Here is a 21,059-nt window from a genome sequence, read left to right as displayed (position 1 = left end):
TAATGGGCATTTTGGTGTTTTCACCGGGTATTTCGGTGTTTTCGCCGGGTATTTCGGTAAATCCCGGGTATTTCGGTAATTCTATGTACCGGTTTTATTCAAGGTAGCAAAAAATGTTTCAATAATACAGTCTGACATTTAAACATAGCCTACAAAATAGAAAAGAATAGAATAAGTTCACCATGCATCGGACATAACGTTATACATTGGATCGACAACTGAGTACTTTTTTCATTATCAAGAATTTGACTACATGTATCACATTGTCAAACTCAAACTTCAAAGACCCTTAATTTGATTTACGCTGGTATACACTTTTTTTTTTTTTAGGTCACATGAGTCTTTCAGCTTATTTTAACTTCGTGAAAACTACAGCTGTACAATTAAGGCCATTTGTTACAATTTTTGGTGTGAAGCATCTCTATGGTAAGAGGAATCTTATAATTAATTCTGGAATTCGTGGTTCTACCACCCCCACGGACAGGGAGCCAAATATGCAAAATAAAAAAAGCCAAAGTAAAAAAAAAAATATTTATCTCCCACACATGTGCAGTTAGAAACTAAATGCAATAAAGCCCTAGAATGAAAACTATTGTATTTCATTTTCGTAGTATAAATATATTTTTTCCGTGGGTAGGAGTCAACTTGTGAAGTCGTACTCAAATATTTGGGTACGAGTGAACCACATAGTTTTGGGTACGACCTGAGCATTTTAATATGAGTCGGCTTGGGCGCGAGTTGGTTTGGGTACGACGTGACTGTAATTCAAGCCCTCTACCAAAATTGGGAAATTCATGGGCGCTGGGTCAGGAGTTCAGGCCCCAATATGGCCATATAGTAAAAATGTATCAAATCTTAAAAAATCTTCTTCTCTACTCCCAAATATAATTTGAGAAAAACTAATGCATGGTTATGATTCCGAAGGAATCCTCTATTAAAATTGTGAAATTCATGGCCCCTGGGTCAGGGGTACAGGCCTTAGGGATGGGCCAAAGTAGCCATTTGGTTATAATGTATAAGATCTTTAAAAAATTTCTTCTGTATTCCTATACATGTTTGTGAAAAACTTATTGCATGGTTATGATGTCCAGGAACAATATGGCCATATTGTAAAAACATATTAAATCTAAAGCCATGTTCTTCAAAAGTTCAAAATCTTCTTGATCAGAAATACAAAGCCCTACTTTGCAATGTTACTTTGCATTGCAAGCATTTATTAGGTACGTAATACTGTAGATTCCTAATTAGATGCGAGGAATTAATTTCCGCGCAAAATCATGAGAGGCAATCCTCACGGATTTCAGAATCTTGCTTTTATTTTTCAGATAGTTTTGAGTTTTATATTCTCGTGTTTTGATGAAAACAGCGGAATTAAGTACTCGCGTAAAATAAGGAATTTACAGTAACATTAGACTAGTGTTGATTTAAGTTAATTCTAATCTTTAGGCTTTAGTAGGGTAAGTATGTACTGTACATGTAACTACATGATCTACCAACAATACATAGAATTATTTAGGGAAAACTCTTCAAGAACTGAAATTATATTCAAGAATTTGCAATATCATTATACAAGCATCCTGATGGAGTTTAAATTTAAAACTATTCATGGGCACCCCTACAAAAACTAAAACAAAACTGAAATAGAGAGGTATTTTTATATTTTTAAGAGTTACATTTCATTTCAAAAAGATTTTTTCATGGCTCCCGAAATTAATGATTATCTTCCTAGGCACTTGCACTGCGGGAATATTATGGTAAAAACCAACCACATTCATTGCACCAAAAGAATGTCATGCAGGTATATCAATTTGTCAATTTTACCGGGGTAAAAAAAAATGGTGGCAATTTAGTTATTTTCCTTTTTCAAATCTTGCAATTGAAATAAAATATATATTCCCACAGCATATATTTTAAAACATAATTGTTTTTCTTGTTACAAATACTGTAAAAACTCATAAAGGTCAGGTGTACTTGATTATACTTGTCTTTAAAACAGTTTCTTTCTGCTATGCATTCCAATTCACCGAATCTTTAGTCTGCTACTATTTACATAGTTAATTGTTATGAACACATCAAGTTCATTCATACCAAGAAAAAAAAACCCCAAAACTCTGATCAGCATTGTCTGTTTTGACCAATGGTTCCTATAGTGAATGTAGATTAATTTATCCAGTATCTTTTTTTTTAAATTTCTTCTTTAAAAGATTTTAATAACTCAATTTTGGTGCAGCTGCTTGATATTTTATAAGAACTTGATTTATGGCAATTTTCACACACATTGAAATGAATTCTAATATGACAAGAATCTGTAAATTATGACTTTTGACACTCCTCATGACTTAACCATAAAAATTAACAGAGCATGCAAATTGAGGGAGGTCTGGTAGGTTTTGCAGGTTTTAAAGCTGATAACCTGAAGAACTTAGGTTTATAAAAAATGTGTTTCAAATTTTAATGGAAGAAATTTGTTTTATTGAGTATCTTTCAAGCTGCTGCTAGTTACACATGGCGTCTAGAGCCATTTATATGTACGGGTAAATACTGGTGCAGTTGTTATGCAAATTAAAGGCATGTGACATTGCAAAATTGGGGATTATGACAGCTTTTCTCCGTAATTCTATAATAAATTCCTTTAGGCTGACAGATTTATATTAAAGTTTGATTGTTCATTTACCAAATTTCCCAAAATACATATTACATGTAATTCATAGCTTAATTAAACCCAGAGAGTATTGTCATATAAACCCAGAGAGTATTGTCATATAAACCCAGAGAGTATTGTCATATAAACCCAGAGAGTATTGTCATATAAACCCAGAGAGTATTGTCATATAAACCCAGAGAGTATTGTCATATAAATCCAGAGAGTATTGTCATATAAACCCAGAGAGTATTGTCATATAAACCCAGAGAGTATTGTCATATAAACCCAGAGAGTATTGTCATATAAATCCAGAGAGAATTGTCATATAAACCCAGAGAGTATTGTCATATAAACCCAGAGAGTATTGTCATATAAACCCAGAGAGTATTGTCATATAAACCCAGAGAGTATTGTCATATAAACCCAGAGAGTATTGTCATATAAACCCAGAGAGTATTGTCATATAAACCCAGAGAGTATTGTCATATAAACCCAGAGAGTATTGTCATATAAACCCAGAGAGTATTGTCATATAAACCCAGAGAGTATTGTCATATAAACCCAGAGAGTATTGTCATATAAACCCAGAGAGTATTGTCATATAAACCCAGAGAGTATTGTCATATAAACCCAGAGAGTATTGTCATATAAATCCAGAGAGTATTGTCATATAAACCCAGAGAGTATTGTCATATAAACCCAGAGAGTATTGTCATATAAACCCAGAGAGTATTGTCATATAAACCCAGAGAGTATTGTCATATAAACCCAGAGAGTATTGTCATATAAACCCAGAGAGTATTGTCATATAAATACAGAGAGTATTGTCATATAAACCCAGAGAGTATTGTCATATAAACCCAGAGAGTATTGTCATATAAACCCAGAGAGTATTGTCATATAAACCCAGAGAGAATTGTCATATAAACCCAGAGAGAATTGTCATATAAACCCAGAGAGTATTGTCATATAAACCCAGAGAGAATTGTCATATAAACCCAGAGAGTATTGTCATATAAACCCAGAGAGTATTGTCATATAAATCCAGAGAGTATTGTCATATAAACCCAGAGAGTATTGTCATATAAATCATTGAAGTTACAGCTGGTTTTGGATTTTTACCAATATATGTAAAGTTAAACATGTACTGTAAGTTTTGAACAGTTTTGTACAGCTGATCAGGATTGTCTTTTAGACCCGGGGGGGGGGGGGGGGGGGGGGGATTCCCCCATAGATATTGCCTTAATTACCCAGCTATTATTGCATTTCAAATGCAATGTAGATATAAGCAAGACTCCCTGACCCCCCTCACCTTTTTCATTTCTTCCTTCAGTTTTTAGAGACAACCCTGACTGATAAATATATAATTATGATATTGTTGTAGAATGTTTTTAATTTTGATATTTCAGTCTTCTGAACTGTCAATGATGAAAAACCCCACGTTCAATTTCCTTTGCAACAAACTGTACAGAACTAGTTTACTAGGATGAAAAAAAGGAAGAAAAAATGAAGAAAAAAGGTTTGTGTTACAGAGAAAAATATTTTGCAGTTAGCACACAATTTCAATTTTTATACCAATTTTAAGGCTTCTCAGATAAAAAATATATTATTTTACAATTTGAAAGCATCAAATATAGATAAATATATACATCATAATTACATTATACAAGCAACAAATTTGGATCAATGTCAACTGATGCATTGTAGCGTGTTTTCCCCTCGTAGTTAGTTATTACCCAGGGGACTGAGGCTTAATGGATTGTTGTCATTTACCCACATTGTAACCCAGTGTTTTAGTATCCAGTGAAAGGAACTAATGACTGACTGTCTCCTAATTATTGATATTTTGTCGTCTCGCAAATGCCTCAATATAGAAGGTTTAATGAAGTGTAATAGAGGGCGATCCTTATTTTTCTAGAGTAGTCGATAGGAAATTATCTAGGCTTATACAGAAATGTAAAAAAGTCAAATGAGGTTCAAAGGGTAGAAAAGTATTAAATGTTGAAAAGTCAGAGAAGCATTAAAGGATCAAACTGTCATTTTTAAAAAAAAAATAATTCCGAGTCGTGTGAATTTTGTTCTAAGTGCATGAATATGATGAAGAGCATTTTTGCTCACTTTGGCAAAGTCATCCTAACAATGGTTTTGGTGTCCAGGGTTAATGTTTTTCGCAATTTTTTTTAAAGCATAAGAGTTTAAATTCAGGATGGTCAGTATTAAAATGATAATGATTATTGGTGCACACAATGCCTCAAAGTTTTTTGAAGAATTATTAATTTAGATTGAATTGCATAATACACATGCCACTTGTCACTGCCATTGAAGTAATTTAAAGCATATATATTGAAGATATTTTTCTATGTTTATTATTTAGCCATTTTTGCAATAAATTAATAAGGGAATAATCAATCAACCACACAAACTTGAATTTAAGGTCTTTCTATTGTAGCCAAAATTTATTTGTTTTTTTTTTTAAATACGATTGCATAAAGAAAATATTCACTGTAAAGATGTTCTGTCTCTAAATCACATTTAATTTTCAGAATTTTTCAAATAACTGTATTTGTTTAATTTGATTTACTTTGTCTCATTTTCATGAAGTGGTAATTTATATATCCAAATTTTTATTTAGGCTGTCCAATGTTTAATTATATATTTAACATTATCCGCAAGGGTTTATGGAAGGTTTATAATGAGAAATCATCATTAAAAATCAAAGTACTGAAGTACTGAAAGCCGGGCTCTTTTGGTGAAAAAAACCAACCCCCTATTTTAAATTTTATCTTTACCAGGTTGATTAAATGTTTTGCAACTAAATACATGTAATGTAATCTGTAGAAATATGAAATGTTTAGGGCCTTTATGTATTATATATCGAATACTCAACGAAATTGTTTCCACAACTGACAGGAAAGATTATTAAACAGCTAGTCTACATGTTGCTTGAATACCGGTACTCCCTGTATTTGTTTTACTGTAAATAAATAAAAATCACTTGTTTGACAATTTTCTTTTTTTTAATTTTATCGCCCTTCCTCGTAGGTTTGGTATTTTGAAGGTAACGTTAAATGTAGAATTAACTTTGGGCAGCCTCAGTAAAAATATGGAAGCATTCAAATTTTAGAGGCATTACCTTAACTAAAAGCTTGCTTACAAAAGAAATTCTCTGGTAACGATTTGTGGTATTAATGAGTACCGGTACATCAATTAAATGAAGTGGAAGATAATTTCATACAACAGTATCTGAATAATTATTGCCCATAAACCTTAACGTCATTGAGCAGGGAGTTTGGTAATTCTCTAAAAACCTCATAATGTGCTTTAAGTATAATTATATCACTCCAAAAGAACCTGATATTCACACTTAAATTACCTGTAATTTTTGAAATTGTTTTAATTGAATTCCAATGAAAGTGCATAAAGTAATCAAGAAATCAATATTAAATGTAAGTTATCTCTCTATCTTGCAGATGATATTATTTTATAGCCAGGAAATTGCTGTGAAAATAAATCTCAAATAGTAAATTGTTGACAGGCTTGCACAATCAATAACATTATTAATGGACAATTGGTTTGCATTAATTGTTGGACTTGGTAGTACAAGATGTTTCATGGATATTGAGCAGCTAGCACATCAGGGTGAATCAAGGATTCTTAATTTGCATATTGTATACAGTTTGCCGAATGTACTGAACTACCTTAATGATTAAAGATGGTATAGTTTCAAGTGTACCTGTTTTGAAAAAATTATCATGAAAATAAACCAGACTTTAATCTGTTCCCTCCCCCCTTTTCCAGTTCAAATTCTTGATTTTTAGGACTTATTTTTGCTGATAATTAACTAATGGTAATAAAAACAATAGGCCCACAGACCTTGACGGTCACCTGAGTACCAAAGACAAACAGCAATAGGTTACTGGTTGACTCAGGTGAGCTAAAAAAATAATTCCCAAGTTTTGACATAATTACCGTAGTTTAGGTACAATAATTATATAAATATCTGAATCAACTGACACTTCTCACCTGATTTACCCGTATAAAAGCACAAAAAAATTGAGTCTACAATTTTTTGTAGAAGATGGGGTGCCGGTATAGATGTGATATTCAACAAAAACTATGATCAATAAATTCTGCCTGACATCTTAAGTTCATACAGCTGCTTACAAAATCAAATCATGATTTGATCTATCCAGTTTCAATCGATAGTTTATGTGTGAATTCATTGGTACACATGCATTCCTTGAACGTTTTAAATCTACCTTCATATGCATAATTAATTAAGCTATGTTCAGTTTATGAAGTGACAATGTTCATTTAGAAATGTTTAGATTTTTAAGTGACAATGTTTATATAGCTATAGTTCTTGAACTTTATTAATGTCTTATTTTATCCTGTTGAGGTTGAACAAGCATGGATTCCAGTTGTTTTAACTTTGCTGCTTTGAAGCAGTCGGACTGCAATAAGATAGTTGTAGTTAATGATCAATATATGGAAGATCTGGCGTTATCTTTTATAAAATGTACCGGTACTTATTATATTCTTAGTACTCACTTTACATGAACGAATAAAGATATTAATATTCATCGACAAAGAGGGATATAAAATATAACCAATAAAATGTTTTCTTTTGACTGGTTCATACTGGTAGATCATTTGCATAGTATTTACATAGCCCACTAATACAGGTTATGTATTTTTTTGGCACCGCTCACTATTTTCATACCTGCATTTTATTTTTTGATTAAATTTACAATCCATATACCATGATAGACTTATCTTAAAGCTGTTTTTTAGTATTGTAAGATATATTTTATCACATATTTTCTTTCATAAGATTGCCCAGGAAGGCTATGATAACAGGTGTCTCAATTTTTATGTTATACATTAATGTTACTTGATGGGGAGGGTGTGTTCCAACCTCGTTAGTAATGAAGGTTATTGTAATGTGTGCCACAGTTTCTCTGCAGAAATGACGCAGTTTAAAAGATGATAGATTTTAAGTTATTGTAGATATTTAAACAAATCAAAATATAATATGGTGCACAAAAGCTTTTGAACATAATCATATATATTTCTTGCTTATTTAGGTTTACATATTTCATGTATAAATTGATAAATAAAAACAATTTTATCCATTAAAAGTTCGTAAATATTCCAAATGTGAATGGGTTAACAATGCTTTGTTTTGTCATTCAAAAAATGTAGATAACCGTTCTGTAATTAATTGTCAGACTGTACAATACATAATGGATCTGATCACTTAATTAACACTATATACTGTTTACAGAAAAATATTCGCCCTCTTCATCAGCGTGCAAATTGAAGAGTGGGTGAATTCTTATGTCTCATATATTTTTTTTAAAATACAACAGTGTCTGGGCAAATTCAAGACGGAGCGAAACTGTTTGCAAGTGTAGAAGGGCAAAAATCACACGGGGCAAAAATCACACTGTATACTTTATTAAGGAGGAGTGCAGGATATACATGTATACATGTAGGTTGATAATTAACAATGACATACTGTTTCTCAGTGCAGCAGCCCCTACCCCCTCAGTATTTAGACCCAGGGGCAAATTTGACATTTTCCTGTAAATAATAGATAGATTTTAAGTGCTAGTAATTAAAGCTTGGAAATATTTGATAAAGGAAATCAATATATGAATTGTTTTAACCACTATTAACTTTAGAATAACAATGAATATGTTTTGCTAGTGGCCATCTTGTTTTGAAATTCTGTTTTAAATAATCACTGATATTTTGGATGTAACTTCAATTTAAAATTTTTGGCATTCTGGAACCAAACTGAGGTTCAAGTGACTCATAACTCTTTCTGTTGTGTGTCCATCTGTTAAATTTTTACAAATTTTATAAAAAAAATTTCTCTAGAACCACAGAGCGAATTCCAATAAACAACATTAGTACAAAACACTCTTTAGGTAGAAGATCTAATGAAGGGCCATGCCCTTTGTCTTGGAATCAACTTAAAAGTATATATTTACATTTGCAAATATGTTTCCTTATATGAACCTATAGAATAGAGAAAACGTTCAATTCTCTATAAACTTTTTCTTGACGTCACAATGATCATGGTATGTGCTTATCGCTTGGATTATTGAAAACATAAAATCTCAGTAATTTTAACAGTCCTGAATGAATTGTCTATTTCAAACGTAAATATAAGTAATAAACAGCAATGTTAAAAAGTTCACCAGGATATGAACCCTTTGGCTTCACAGGATTTGATCACGTGACCAACCAACTTCATATCCTGGTGAACTTTTTAAATTGCTGTTTATTTCTTATTAATAAATATATGGTTTAATGTTTCAAAAATCTTTTTTTTCAAGAATCAGATAGCAATATATTTATAATTTTTGTTGTCAGAATGAAAAAGTATAAAAAAAAATATCTTTGATGTTTGGTAGATTATGTTCTAACAATGGCCCCTGAGGTCAGGAAGGGGCCCCAATTTGGCTCAAAGTTCATCATTGATGAAATGAATAAATTTCATGATCATGATCATGAGGGATGTTAATTTTAAAATTGCTATAACCTATTATACAATGAAGAATTTTTATATGTATATACATACCGGTACAAAAAAAACCTGAGTTTAGAGAAGGGTCACACCCAATGGGAATAGTAGCTAGAAGGAGGGGGGCTTAGTTACATAGAACCATGCAAGCTTGTATGAAGAATTTTATCTACCGGTATATGATCAGGATTATTGGCTGAATCTATGTGTTGATAGAGCCAGTATCAGTGGAAAAAAAAATTAAGTTTAGATTGATGGACTTTGAATTATAAAACAAAATTGAACTTATATTTACCTCCAGTGGAACAATATATGTGTTGGATGAGTCGATTTATTGCCCTTTATTTTTCTCTCATTAAAAAGCATTGCCTCCTTAAAATATAATTTGCCACAACAGAGTTCATATTGAAAGTTCATTTTCATGTTATTGTAAATATATTTTTACTTTTTTGATTTTGGGAAATAAGTCTTCATTAAGAGTGCAGTCACATGATGCGATATTTCATCCAACTTTCCATCTAATTTTCACATCCAATTCACTTTCAACTAAAATCGTATTATTTGATCACATAAGTTGAAAGCAAAGTCGGAAAATCTATTGAAAGTCTGATTGCCTCAGATTTTCAGTAGACTTTCTGTTAATGAGAATCGTGACGTCACAATGACTTTTTCCTGTAATATTTCAATTAAACTTTTTCAATATAATCATATTGAAGTGATGGAAAGGTCGATGTTATGTCCTATCATGTGACCACCTCAACAATTGACTTGCCTGAGCAGGTCGATTTGAAATTGGACGTAAAATTTCTTCACGTGACTGCACCTTTATGCTTTAAAATGCAAACAATTGTAGCATACATGTACCGTTATGGGCAAAATTTGACAAAAATCTTTTAATTAAATTCGTTTAATGAAACAATTTATAGAAATTAATCCCAATTTAAGTTACCGTATATCTCTTGTCAAAGGGACACAATTTTTATACATCACGGATGCAATTGAATATGAAAAAAAAGATCAATCTACACAAAGGATTGCAGAAAACTAGGATAATGAGATCTTACTTTAAGATGTCCCATATAGATTTCACTTTTTTTTAAAGATACTAAAAAGAAAAATTGCTATTCATGAAAAATATGCTACACATAAAAATCAATGTTTGATGTTAAAACTTTCTTATTTTTCATGTAAGAAAACTAGCTGATTGTGTGGGACAGTATCTAAGTCCTATGTACTTATTTCTGTTGCAGTCAACAAGCTTCTGATGTTAATATTAGTACTTAGCACCTATTATCTTTCTGATCCAGTGACTTTGAGATCAACAATTTTCACTGCCTCTGGGTAAAGGCTATTGAAATCCAAATTGGCATGTAATAATGACCATTCCCCCGACCAAAACTGTGGCCTCCTTCATTGAAATTCATGGGTGACTAATTCACTACTGGACATTATAATGAAGAGTCTGGCTTTGGCGACGCATTGATCACAGCTTAATGTGCAATATGAGAGTTTGACACTGTATAAAGAGACATCACAGTCTTAAAGGCCTGCTCAGTGTATTGGATATTTGTGTGTGCTCAGTGCTCTCTGTCATAAAGCAGATGCTGGTGCTGGTTTAGCCATGCTAGAGAATTAGCAGATCAAGACTTCAGTCCTTGGATGTGTTTAAAGAATGGACAATTAAATTCTTGAGAGATGTATTTTATCATTAATTTCTGAAGTTGGATCTCATCAAGGTAAAAACTCTTTGAGAAAATCAACAGCATGTTAATAGCATGTTATAACAGCAGTTGGATGTCCTAATGTTTACTAAATCTTTGTGTAACTTTAAAAAAAAAGTTGATTTTCGTTCCTGGTAATTATCCCAATGAAGTTTCATATCCACTTTTGAAATTGAAAGGTTGTGCAGGTCTATACATGTATTCATTTTGGTACAGTCCCTGCTAAATGCACTTAAATAGGGTGTTTCAGTAATATGATTGTGTATGTTTAGATTAATAATATATGATGTTATGGGGTCTTTTCTTAATGAAATGTACATTAGATACATCCAAAGAAGAAGAATAGAATGATAAATGAAAGTACATTTTCCTGAATGTAACTTTATTTTCTTTATCATTATATGATATGCCTAGCTACCTGTCAAGTGATTTTACCGATAGATAGAAACAGATAGGTAGATTATAGAGAAAAAATTTGGTTTAAGAGGTACGAAAGTATGATTTATGCAAGTTTTTTGTTCATGTAATATGGGTATGTCAGTTAGTACAAAAGGACATGGTTTTTTTTGGAATTGAAAATCATAAACCTTACAGTACTATAACAGTATTAGATAGAAGCTGTGTTAGATTATATTCAATTCAATTTATTGACAAAAACCACATGTGGCGCAAGTAATACATACAGTATACAAATAATATTAGTATATAGATTTTCTTACGTAAAATGTATCACCTATAAAGTTATAAATATTTCTTGTTGATTTAACATCTGCTGGGATAAGAATTTTATATTTAAGATATACATGACGTGTTATTAAAAAGTGAACAATATTCACTTCGTAGTTGTTTATAAAGAGGACATAGAATTAAAAAGTGATATTCATCTTAAACAACAGTGTGACAATGAATACAATATCTTTCATCCCTTGGAATAATAGGGTTACAATACCTGCCTATTTGTTGAGGATTTAATTTCGTTATTTTCGTTGGCAGTTTAAATCAACAAAATTAAATCCATGACTAATTTTTAAACCAAGTAATAACGAATACAAAGAGATTACGATATGATTAATTAAATGCCAACGAAATTTTATTTGGTTAAAAAAACAACAAAATTTTGACCCAACGAAAAATATGTGCTTCTACAGTAGATAACTGATTTAGGAAGAATATAAAGTAAAGATTTATGTTAAATTTTTTTTTTCACTTGATAGGTAATCTATTAAGTTCAGTACAAAAATGAAATTTGATTACGGGTACTATAAACCTGACAGTATCAATTTTATGGATTGACATTTTTTTTCATCAAACAGAACATTAAGTTGCTAATTAATGGATAAAGAACAATGTTATTAAATTGAGATGAGTTTCATTCTTTCACCAAATAACATTTTTAAAATACTATTAATTCCAAAATTCAATTTACCAATATGCTCAAATGTTTGTATGTGGAGTTAATTTAGCGAAAATTGACACATTTAATTGTGCTTGAGTAATAAGTTGCTCTTTTAAAAATTCTTTTGATCAGGAAAAGTCAGCCTTGGTAAATATTGAGTGCCTAAATACATTTCTTTTTCTGTATAAGGCAGCTACTGTACATGCTAAATATAAACTGATATGAATTTCCTTTCAAAGCACTAGCTGTTACTTTTTCCTGTAAGTCCAACCAACCCCCCCCCCCCTCCCCCCTCCAAAAAAAGGAATAAAAATATCCAAATATAGCCTGTCACATAAAATGATTCAGTGCAAAGCTATTTCATAATATATTCAATTTTGTATGTAGTGTAGATATGAATCTAAGATACAGATACATGTATAATATATGCTTGCTGAACTGAATGAGATATGAAATGAATTTGAATCTGCTTATCTGTAGCACAGATATAGTCACTGAAAAGCTAGTAAAGTTGAATCCTTCTCTGCGCCATGAAAATGCATAGGGCCGGTGCTTATTATTCCCGGTTTCATGGCATCATGCAAATGAGAGTTATTGCTTCCCCCAGGATGGGACACCAGTCCATTGCAGGTTAACTTCCAGTAACTTTTTTCACAAAAAATCTTACGATTGATTTTTATCGTAATTAAGTGAAAACTTAAGTTTTTGTTCATTTTCACAAAACATATTAAGGGATTCTTACGTGTAAAATTTGTGGTAACTTTACGATAGCACATACCTTCTCTTAATTGTTTCAAAACTGTAAATAATAATCGTATTATGTAGAATATACAAGAAAAACAGCTAAATTTAATGTTTTGAGCTGCATTATACTGTTATTTTGCATTATATAGCAGTTATTGTTGAAACTAAACACACATTGTGATTGTGAAGTCATATTTTGATTTCTACTACATAACATTGATTTCACTCGATGTAAGTGGTATATAATTTCAGTTTTGCATCTAATTTATGAGAATTTTGGTTAATTTACTGTAGATTCCTTATTTTACGCAAGTACTTAATTCTGCTATTCAAGGATTTACCATCAAATTGCAAGAACATAAAATCGCGAATGCCAAAATTTTATCTTAGTTTCATGTTGTTTATATGTGACCCAAAATTAAAAGCAAGATTTTAAAATTCGCAAGACGGGCTTCTTGCGATTTTACGCCGATATTAATTCCTCGCGTTTAATTAAGAATTTACAGTATATGTTTTTCCTGTTTTATAAGAATTATTAAGTGAATTCAAATTGATGCTAGGGAAAGGATAACTCGTAAGTAAATTCTTAAGTGAAACCTGTTAAACCCCTGTCACACCGGATCTGCTTCCTCACGGCGATCCCGCTGCGTCCTTAAATAATGTAAAACGTCAAGGTAAATGCAGTAGAGTCTCCTACAGCGCATTAACAATATAACGGCATCTTCGTTCATCGGGGTAGAACATTTTAGAGCGCCATGCAACGGCGCGCACTTTGAACATGCACAAAGTGCGTGCCGTGGCTCTGCGTTCGAATAAACATGCCGTAGAAGCGTAGAGAGGTTGCAGGGACAACGCCGTAAGGTCTCCAACAGCGCCACGACAGCTCCGTTCGCGCGCTCAAGGAACACAGCTAATCGCAGTGTAGACGCAGTGATAAGTCAATTGCGCTTGCATGGAGACCTCTCGGAGTCCTTTGAGATCTTACTGCGTCTCTATTGGGCTCTCACTGCGCATCCACAGCGTTTTAACAAGTTGTTTTTCATTTGGTTGCGTTCACACAGCGACCCCAAAGAGCTATTGCTGCGTTCATTGGGCTCTCTTCACGTTTCTTCTGCGTTTATTAGCGTTTGTACCGCGCTCTCACTGCGTCTCTAGTGCATTGTCATCAAGACCACGAAAACTCGAAAAAATGACTGTTGCACAATAGCAAGCGATGTAGTAATTATCAAACTGGATGTGGATGACTATGTAAAAATTAAGTAGCATTTGATATTATTCTAGGACCTATCAAAGGACATAGTTGAAATTCATGTCATTTGGTTCCAGTGTTTTCACATCTTTTCTATGTTATCTAACAACTAATAACGGATCTTTCTTATAGATCTAACTACTAAGAGTTTTGTCCTAGTCCTTCACAAATTAATTAGAAGTAGTTATGTTTCAATTACAATGTACCAATTCATCAAAACAAAACAATTTTTTATCTTTTATTTACTAGTTGTAAATTCTTGTTTGTTTCCCATACAATTGCACAAATTATTATTAATCTACCAAGAATTAAAAAACATCTTGTGAACGCAGTCAGCGCCCAGAGCACGCCTTGGACACGCCTTAAAAACTCCTAGCACATCATGAGCGCTCGGCGGACACTCAGCAAGAGTGCAGTCAATCGCCAAGTAGAACTCTGTGGAAACACAGTTACACGCCGTCGGAGCTCCGTAAGAACGCCTCGGTCGCCGTCAGGATGCCCTGACATCTCCATTTGTAAAATTTTCAAATAAAATTGTACATTTTTTCTGAAGTTTCCTTGCAATCCTACGGCGATTCCATGTATTTTACAACTCCGTGAACACGCTGTGGGAATGCAGCTTTGTGTGACAGGGCCTTTAAGAATGCGTTCGTGGAAAGCACTTAAGATTTCTGGTAAGATATTCTTAAGTTTAAATCTTACGCAAAACCTTAAGACTTTTTGTGAAAAGGGCTACTGCTTATTTAAGCTGGTACCCATTTCTAGCTTGGTGGACTGGGCCAATGTAGATAAATTGCTTTGTCCAAGGGCAAACACAAGACACAACATTAAGTGACCAGAATAATATGGTAATTATTATTCTTAAAATTAACTTGAAATTGCCTTTGCCTAAAATAGAAACTGACCAGAAAGTTGAAGGTTTCAAGTTTCAACTAAAATATCTGCATATGTAATACCCCGGTACTCAGCTGAATTGTCACCTATTTGTAGGAATTAATTGAATTTGATATATATATATATATTTAACATGATTTGTGATTGGTATTGACTTTGTGACAGTGCATTGTAAACACACTAATGTACTATCATGAACTAGTGCTCCATGAAAAAGACCATCAGTGAATTTTAATGGAATAGGATATATATAAGTACATAGTAAATCATTTATGATAGTGACATGTGTACCAATCATTTACTTGAATGTTATAATCATTCTCATTTTTATGAATCCAACACTTGGCCCCTTTGTCCTATTTCATTCACAGTCACACTAAATGATGCCTGAGATTATCTACTTTAGTGATAGTACATGTATGGGACATCTGTCGATATTGATTTGGATGAAAGTTTATAATTAAAATGCTTCACCGGTTTAGAATTTATAAATTTTACAATATTTTAAACTTTAAAAAATGTTATAAAAATTGTTAGCAAGGTAAAATATTTTAAAATCCCTGTTGAGACTCGAACTTATGACTTGCAGTTTCCTAGTGAACCCCTTAACCCACTGCCTATGCTGTTATATGTGACAATTATGAGAAGGAAACTATTTATAAAATTACACTTGGTTTTATTGTTTATTTCAATAAATAGTATTGTCACAACATGGAGGTGTCCCATACCACCTTAATCCATCCCTGTTTTACTCCGATATTTATGGGGCTCCATGCTGTTTTACTAGATTTTCACTGCATCAGCTTCCTATTTAGAAATAATTTACAAAAATCTTGTGTCTGCATGCATGTCCCAAAACTAGTTTATGTTAGTACATATGCAGTTGTTATTCATGTTAATTGGTATTATTTAGGACCACATAAATATATATGTAAATCATTTGGTATCTTACACTGCATGAGTTTCCGTGTTGGAGATTACATAACCTCATGTTTTATTCATTTAAGAAAATTTTGATGGGCAATAGAAATGGGATTTATATGACAATTTGTGGGTGATTAAATCATTGAAGCTTTGTCCAAATAAACAAAACATTTTGCAAACAACCTCTTCTTGGAGAAGAAACGGTACTGTGTGATTTTTTAATCTCTTAAATTGGTTAATTAATTTGCCAGAATTATATTGCCCGAGTATCTAAATTAAGACCCTAGTATGTGATTTGATGAAACAATTGATGACAAATACCAAACAATTATAAATGACATTTAAGTCTTATTGTTAGAATTCAGGGAAAGTCAATATTGGGAACATTGTAGAACATGAATACCTTGGCTTTTTGTTAAAGTAATGCAAAGAAAAGGTAAGGGTCAGCTTTTGCAAACAACTGGCAGACTTTCATGTATATCAATTCTTGATTTCTTCATGTACATGTATATAATGCTCTTTGGACAGAAAATCTACCAAATAATATAGTACTGTGAGCAAATAGGTAATAAGGTAAATGGAAGAATAAACATTGAGAGAGAATTAAATTGAGATTATAAGTTAAAACACTGCTGTGATGTCATTCCTGTGTTCCATCAGTCTAAAATTTTACCTGTGACAGTCCGATATTAGTGAGCTTCTTGATATTGGACCATTACCAGTGGTTACAGTACTGATATCCTTCGAAATTGGACTGCCTCGGGTTAATCACAATGAAATCCAATGTCAGTGTTTTTAGTATTATATATGCCTCAAACACTTACGGTATGTATGAAAAATATCAGAGTTTCAAGGCCCGTTAGGGCTGAGAACTGTCTGTTATATTTTCTCTGTTTTTGGCGTATATCCATTACATAATGCAATGTATTACATAGCGGTACATAAAATAAGGATTTGAATACTGCATGTTATTGAATATCTTTGACAGAATTCTACCTTTAGTTGAAACAGTTCATAAACAGGAAAAGTGTAATATCTATTGCCCTTAAGGTCAGATGACACATTTCTCAATTTTATATAACTTTTTCTAGGAACTACCTTGACAACCTTTCTTGCAAAAAATTAGGATACCTTACCAGGCATTTCTGCAAAATATTAGGGTATGCAATTTCCAATATAATCTTCTTGAAAATACACTTGAATTGTAGATATAAAAATATAGAAATATACAGCACATCGAAATATACTATATTGGAGATCCACCTCGGCCTTGGCTGGGGAACGAACTCGTGACCTCTGGAACCTACGTCCCTAGCAGTGAGCAGCCACCGCCCTAACCACTCAGCCATCTAGGCATATACCTATATGTAAATAAAATTTTAATCATTTAAAAAATGATCATAAATAATAATAATAATTTTATTAGAACTCTTTATTATGAGGAGATACAATAAAGATACTCGCGGAACATATCGTCTGACCTTAATTTAGAAAAGATATGACTTTGATATAACAAAGAGAGCTTTAAATTACATGACAAATTTTTTATAACCAAATGACAGTTGTATATAATAGCTCGGTTTCAATCCATTTTTCTTCAAAAAAAAAAAGAAGAAAAAAGAAGAAGATGAGTTTTGAACAAGCTTAATATTTTCATCCAATATCTATTTAAGATGGAATGGGACACCTCCATGTTGTGACGTATTGTTTATCGAAATTAACAATTAAATAAACTGTACATGTAATGATATACTATTACTTATTAGGTTAGGTACTGACTCACTACGGAAATATATTGGGTTGATCAATCTCATAGATGGCGAGGCGAAGCCGAGCCTTCTATGAGATTGATCAACCCAATATATTTCCGTAGTGAGTCAGTAACTAACCTAATAAGTGTTTTGTTTTCTCGAGGACTTTCAAGCGACATATTTATTCACAAATAGCGATGATCTACGCATAGCCATGTAAAAGATGCCTTACATCTCGTCCAATTTAACTCATTTAAACTCTTCAAAATTTTCAATCTCACCTTACAAATACTCTTTCAAAATCTTTGCTTCACCCATGTTTACTTACAATGTTTTGTTGCTATTCAATTTTAAATGTTTTCCCCCTTTCCTCTGCAGAGATTTGAGCAAATTTCGACGCTGCCATTTTGTTTTGCTCCAGACAAAACAATGTGACGTCAATATTCTAAGGGCAACTACTCTAATTTTAAAGAATTTCAAAGGGCAACTACTCCAAATACTTTAAGAACTTACGGCATGCAGTTTATGTATAAAATACTATGAAATGTCGAAATGAGTAAGCGAAGCGGCGTCAACCAATGACGGCCATATTGCCTAATATTATTTCTCACAGAACAAATATAGAGATATATGAGGCAATCACGTGCTATGTTTAAACCAATGAAAATGTGACATTTCAGTCCAAGGGAAAACAATGGTAAATAGTTTCTTTCCCAATAATGTCCACTAACAGCATAGCGCAGTGGGTTAGAGAGGTTTAACACAAACCTGAAAGTCATGAGTTTGAACCCCGGTGTGGGTTTTACAAATTTTACCTTTCCAAATATTTTTAAAAGCTAGTTTTTGGTTAAATATTGTAAATGTGAAAATTCTAAACCAGTGATAGTATTCTAATTATAATGTACTTTAATCCACATTTATATCGATAGATGTCGCATACCACCTTAAGTCCTAAACAAGGTTAGCTTTTTAAAAAGCTAAGAAAGTCAGCCAGCTGAATATTAGTTTTAAGTCAAACGTGAATACACAATCTTTTAAAATACAAGACATGTAGTTTCCAGAACAATAATAATATGCAAGGGTATATTTAGTTTGCACACTTATTTTTATGACTGTATATGTACATGTGTGGAGATAGGCTTGTACATACAATGTATGACTGCAAATCTACTTATTACTTAATATTGTGACACTTTGCAAAGATTGCTCTCTAAATTTCATGGTCCTGTCGGAAACCACTGCCAATATATTTCCTCTCCAGTCTCACTAAGAGAATCGGGAAGATATATATATATGCAGACTCCAGCCTGTGACGATACCCATGGACAGTCTTTCAAAACAACGATGCACAGTTTGACCAAGAAACTGACCATTTTTTTTTTTTGAAATCTTTGAATTTCTCTAACAAGGACTGTCTAATTCCTTCTCAGAAATCCAATTTACACAAGTGCAATTGAAGTTTAATCCTAACTTAATTAGTCAGCATGCAGGCTGACTTAACAATCATCCTATTGATGATTACCTAAAAAAAATTACCTGTAGGTAAAAGTAGGTGGTTTACATGGGCGATGCTTAATATGGCATTGGACCACCAATGTTGACAATATCAATAGACACACGAATTACCATTTAATTAACATAAAAAATGCAGTTGCTTTACAAAGATCCTAATAAATTCAATTGCGCGGTAGGAAACTCAGTATTAGGAATGAAGTTCATTAATTTGGTATAATCAAATTTTGCTTGCCTTCCCGCAAATCAACGTAACATTCTTATTCAATGGGATCAGAAAATTTGTGTCATATATGACATCAAGTAAATATGATTACACTCTGATGAGTGCCAAGTCATTATATTTGAGAAAAAATTTTCCTGCAAAGCTACTCAACAATAAAAATTCCTGAGCTACTTGAAAAAGACTACCGTAGTATGTTTGGGGCTAGCATTGATCTCTTTTTTTAAATAGAACTTTCATTTGCCAATTCCTGACCGCTCTTTGGTTAGATAATTTATGTGTGCAGGATTACACCATAGCAATGTCAAAGCTTGGTGTATTGGTCAGTTTATAAACATCACTATTCCCCTCACATCAGTTGGGACTTGATTTCATATTGCTGCAAATGAATAATTAAAAGACTTTTAATGCATTCCATTTTTGCTTTGAGCAGTCTAGAATGAAATCAAATGTAGGTCTATATTCAGGTTTTGTTACTCTTCTATCCTTTTATATATCAAAGAAATATGTGATGTATGATATGTATCATCAAAGATAAGTATTTTGTGTCACTCAGCAAACATACTGAAAGAATGCAGATGAGAAGCTAGATGTGCTCTGCTGTATAGCTTCTGTTATTCATTTCCCAAGGGATATTGCTGTACAGATAAAACACTTTGTTAACTCTAGAATACTGTGTTCATTTTATTGTACTGCCAATGTTGGGATTTAGGACTTGTGATATGTAAATGTGGGATGAAACAGGGAAAATGGAACATCTATATTCTGATTCGTAGCATTGGTATGCATCAGTGTGAGGGCGCTAAAAAAGGCCATAAAAGTAAGCAAACTAATAGTCACTCTTAGAAAGGTCTATCAGGGATTTGAAATTGCATGAAATGGAAATTACGTCCACTTCTTATGAGGAACGTCAATGTCGGTTATTGAATTGAAAGGTTTCTCGTGTGCTGGTATTCCCACTTTGCCAAGCCGTCTGCAGAGTTTCACGAAACGCAAGCTAGAAAATGAACAAAAAAAATAAGGGTTCCTTTTAGTTTTATGGAAATATTCAAGAAAGAATATGGATGAGAGATTGCAGATCCATTATGTCAAGTATACAATCCTCAAGTTGGGACAGTTTGGCAACAAGCAAATTATGGAGCTGTCACCAGGATGATTTTCATTTCATGTTTACCCTGAAACCAAAGTGGAGCTGCACATCAGAGTCTCATTTTCTTTTCATTAATAAGTAGTCCAGGGCTTGCTTTCTGTAGTATATTGATTTTCTTATAATTGAGAATTTCATTAATCTGTGTCCGGAATCTTGAGAAAGTAATCATCGTCGTGAACTGTCAGGTTTTCGCGATCTGTCTTGATCAGGCTCTTGGACAGTTCAGAAATTGCTCTCATCTGAGGGAATATTCTAGCTATTCTGGTTTTGTCTGTTAATATTTTAATGATACGTTTTGTTTGAATGATAAACTTGC

At 32.7% G+C, this 21,059-nt stretch overlaps 1 protein-coding gene across 6 annotated transcripts in view; it reads left to right on the top strand.

The window, feature by feature from the left end:
* Nucleotides 1–410: 410 nt before the first annotated feature.
* The window catches only part of LOC105322392 (leukemia inhibitory factor receptor), an 81,254-nt gene continuing 60,605 nt past the window's right edge, over nt 411–21,059 (top strand). The window contains exons 1-2 of one of the 6 annotated variants that reach the window (XM_034458679.2): nt 411–426; nt 4,054–4,163. The gene's annotated coding sequence lies outside the window, so the exon portion shown is untranslated. Of the gene's footprint in view, nt 427–4,053; nt 4,164–10,545; nt 10,916–21,059 lie in introns of those variants that run through there. The other 5 variants (XM_066067262.1, XM_066067258.1, XM_034458678.2 and 2 more) reach the window with 5 other exon arrangements.

Source organism: Magallana gigas, chromosome 7 (assembly GCF_963853765.1).
Source record: "Magallana gigas chromosome 7, xbMagGiga1.1, whole genome shotgun sequence".
Classification (NCBI taxonomy): Eukaryota; Metazoa; Mollusca; class Bivalvia; order Ostreida; family Ostreidae; genus Magallana; species Magallana gigas.
Note: the sequence above shows the minus strand (reverse complement) of the source record. Positions and strands in the feature narration are given on the sequence as shown.